Here is a 4394-nt window from a genome sequence, read left to right on the forward strand (position 1 = left end):
ATTCATTTATAGAAATGGCTCTACAGAGCACATCGTGTCCATACATGGGCATCTTGTTCTCACTTCTTGGGAACCATGAGAGCTAAAGGACAGAAGTGACGACCGGATTTGTTACGGATGGGGTTGCACTTCCCAGTGCGACCCCTAGGTGTCTCCCTCCGGCCACCCACTGTGCTGTCTCACTCTCTCCCTCCCTCCCTCCCTCCCTCACTCTCTCACTCCCTCCCTCACTCCCTCCCTCCCTCTCTCACTCCCTCACTCACTCACTCCCTCCCTCCCTCACTCACTCACTCACTCACTCACTCACTCACTCATGATGGCCTTATTACCTGCACCTGTGTTTAATTGTCACCTATACTTTATGTACCCTCACTCCCCTTCACTCCCCGTTCAGTCTTTACAATTTGTTCGTTTGTTCGATCACATGAGAAAAGTAGGCCTTTGATATTTACGAGTTCGATATTTATGAGACGTAGTTCTCTTTCTTTATTTTTCGAGTTAAGTCCGTTGCCTTTTGTTATCTACTATTTCCGTTCTGGAGGCTTTGCCTTCTCCCGCTGTATTTTCGTGTAAGTTCGCCTTTCGATAAGCTCTTTATATTCACCGCACCTGGGTCCGCTCATCCAACACAAAACCTTACAGCGGTTAACTTGGCTTGCCTGCATCCCTTCTGTCTGCATGGAAGCGGTAGGCAGCTGTAAATAAGGGTGGTTGTAGAAATGCTTAATTAAATTACATAAATCCTGTTTACGACAACACTGGGGCGCAGGAAACATATCCTGAGCCACTGAACCGGGGAGGGGCTCTCTCTCTCTCTCTCTCTCTCTTGCTCTCTCTCTCTGTCTCCCTCCCTCCCCTTCTTCTACCTCTGTGTCTCTGCTTCTGTGTTACTCCACCCTTCCCTCTCCCTTCTCTCTCCCTTCTCTCTCTCTCTCTCTCTCTTTCCTTCCCTAGTTTGAACGTATATATATATATATATATATATATATATATATATATATATATATATATATATATATATATATGCTACATGGTGTTGTGCTGAGTTGTGCGTCTGGGAATCACTGGGGACTTACAGCCAATAATTCATCTGTTTCATTAAAGAGCTGAGTGTGCAGGCCTGAGCACCCATCCACAGCTCTGGGCTGGCTAGCTGGTCTGGTACACACACAGAAGTCTGTGGTTGACTGACTCTGCTGCTCTGCAGCCCATTGCCTGTGAATCTGACCACAACCTTTGATAGGGGTATTAATAGACATGGGCAAGGTACTGGTCCATAACTAGCCAGGGTGTTTGGGAAGGGACACGCAGAGCGGGCAAATAGGATGGACTCAGCTAAGGTCAGGTAAAGTTCAGAGTGTTGTCGGTTATGAGTTGTCAGCAGGGACAATGATAAGCTTCCAGGAGGACAGTAGGTCAGGGAAGTGAGGCGGTTGCTTTAACCCTACAAATCACTCCACATTTGCTGCAACCCAGTGTTTGGAATCACGCTCTCGTGATGAGGTAGCCCTGTCTGAGACTTGTTAACTCACACGTCAACACCCTAGAACCCTGAGGATGTCCTCTAGGCCTGATGGTAGACGCATGTGTCTTCCACGTGGGAGACCAGTTTCGAACCTGCCCTTCACACAAGCACTACATTAAACCCCTATACAGATGGCGGTGAAATCTGGTGCATTTCATATTTGTCGTTTATCTCTGAAGTAAAAAAAAACAGAAACATGAACGGTAATACTTAGCACTAAGTGCTTTATAAATCGCTAATTAGGCAAGTTTTCCTAGCCATTTATTAGGTCTTTATTCAGTGTTGTCTTATTCTCATGTTATATTCATGTAGATGTGATTTCAGAAATCCTCCAATCACTGGCTCACATCCGGGACTAAACCATCATCCTTGTGGTTACCTGCTAACCTCCCTAACCTCAAGGCCAACCTTCCCAACTAAAGGTTGTGTGGGTGTGGGTGTGGGTGTGGGTGTGGGTGTGTGTCTTGAGGGCCTGGTTAGAAAGCAAGCACTTATAAGTGCGTAATGTCAGTTCACTAAAATAAGGCATAACCAAAAAACCTCTTTCTCTCTCTCTCTTTCTCTCTTTCTCTCAGTAGTTTTACTCAGTGAGCAGCACCACCTCATGAGTGATTGATATTAGATTGAAGTGGCTGTTGTTTCAGCACCATTGACTCTGGGAGAGTTGCACACCCCAAGATTACAACACTGATTGTATTTAAATTTTTAATAGAAGGTGCCGGAATAACTGAAGTTCTCAGTCTCCGTTTGCGGCGAGTTTCGTGCCATTAGCGGCACTCAGAAAGACAAATTGGTTGCATTACCGACGGCCTAATGTTCATTTATTATACGTATAATGAAGTGGCTCATGTTTGTGCGCTCCTGAAATTGATTATGTTGTACAGTGCACCGTTCGGGAGGGGATGATGCTTTTTCACAACCCCATAAGTCATTTTTGAGACTCGGGTTGGCGGTTATTAATGTCTGTGTGTGATTGGGAGCTGAAACGACTGTGTCTGGTCTCCTCGGATACAACGGGACGCGGCGACGTGTAGCCAATGTCTGCCTCGATGCTGCAGCTTCCTGCTCAATCAGCTGTAGACCATTAGACGAAAGATGGTTGGATTCTTCCTCCTACATGTTGAATAGTAATGGTCCGGAGAGGAAGTAAAGGAGTATGATATTGATTAGGAATGATACATTAGCATCTAGTTGAACAGGTGAAGTGCCACTTTTGGTGTGGAAGTGGATCAGCTTACTCAACCAGACTGCAAACCATTCGTCAACCAAAACCAAATACCTGTATAGGTGGGGGGGGGGGGAATAAAGGGAAGAGTGAGGGGAGAGTAGGAGAGTAGCATGCCATTGTAATTTTCTCCTGGTTTGGGGTCTGCCTACGTGGCTGATTCAAAAGTGTACGCCGGTTAGCATTGCCTTCTATTTACGTACCCACTGTTGCTCACTGAGTGGCAGGCCAACCTCTTCAATCCTCATCCGTTACATGGTGCCGTCACTTGGTGACGTGACTTGGTGCCTGACTTGGTGCCGTGACTTGGTGCCGTGACTTAGATCCCACAGTTGTCTCAGCTGTAACTTGGATACCCATCTATAACTTATACTTGTATATACAGTAAAGTATATGATATACCTGTAGAATTATCATTCTTTCAGTAGGCCTACAAACTAGTTCACTGCAGTAATTCTGTCCCTATTATAGCACCACAGTAGAGACAAAGCAGAGTTGGCTGTTGAATTCCACAGGTGAAAAATTACTATTCCGCTGAGAAGATCTAAATCATTTTTGCAGTAATGTAACAATGAATTATTCACCACCAGAAATGGTACTGCACCACCAATACATCTTAAGAGTTGACTCACAGACACACCAATGTCCATATTTGGTCAGGGCATAGGATTGTACCTAAAACCCAGAACTGTGTAGATCAGGGTGCACTGCTCACCACAGTGACAGGACAAGTTCCAAGTCCATGGAAACATGTTAACTCTCTGAAAGAGACATACACTTAGCCCCATCCTCCAATCTGGCTCTGGGCTGCACTGTGTATATAGTTCGCTCATACATACAGCACTTGCAGAGGACTATTATTCAGCCAAATAGAGGATAATTATAGCACTGATATGGTGGAGCACATGAGGATAAGATATCCCAATAAGTGTAGTGCTTATTCATACTGATCGTATGATCTTTAATCATGACTAAAACATATTTTGGTTACACTTAGCTTAAACATTTTCCGTCACTTGTAAGAAAATGTTTTACAGACAGCCATAACATATCATGATATAAAGACATTTTAAGTCATCGTACATGCGTATGACGCGTCATAATGAGTTATGATGCGTTATATGTGTGTGCCTCACCATTACTCATCATTTCGCATTACGTGTGTTTGATACCATTCCTCATTCCATTACACGTATTACAATGAGCCTGTCTTCCGATTTCTACCTCCACCAGCCTCCCCTGATGTACAGTACCAGTCAAAAGTTTGGACACACCTTCTCATTCAATGGTTTTTCTTTATTTTGTAAAAAAATATTTTCTACATTGTAGATTAATATTGAAGACATCAAAACTATGAAGGAACACATATGGGATTATGTAGTAAACAAAAAAGTGTTAAACAAACCAGAATATGTTTTATATTTTAGATTCTTCAAAGTAGCCACCTTTTGCTTTGATGACAGCTTTGCACACTCTTGGCAAGGTGTGTCCAAACCTTTGACTGGTACTGTATGTAATGTATGCCCATATCTCATTACTTTGTACTACCTGTCATAGTTATTTTGGAGGGGCAGCTGTGTTCTATGGTTGGAACTCCCACTGACAGCCGACTTGGACACCTGTTTCTGTACCAGATTTTCTGTG

The sequence above is a fragment of the Argentina silus genome, assembly GCF_951799395.1.
Source record: "Argentina silus genome assembly, chromosome: 7".
NCBI classification, from domain to species: domain Eukaryota; kingdom Metazoa; phylum Chordata; class Actinopteri; order Argentiniformes; family Argentinidae; genus Argentina; species Argentina silus.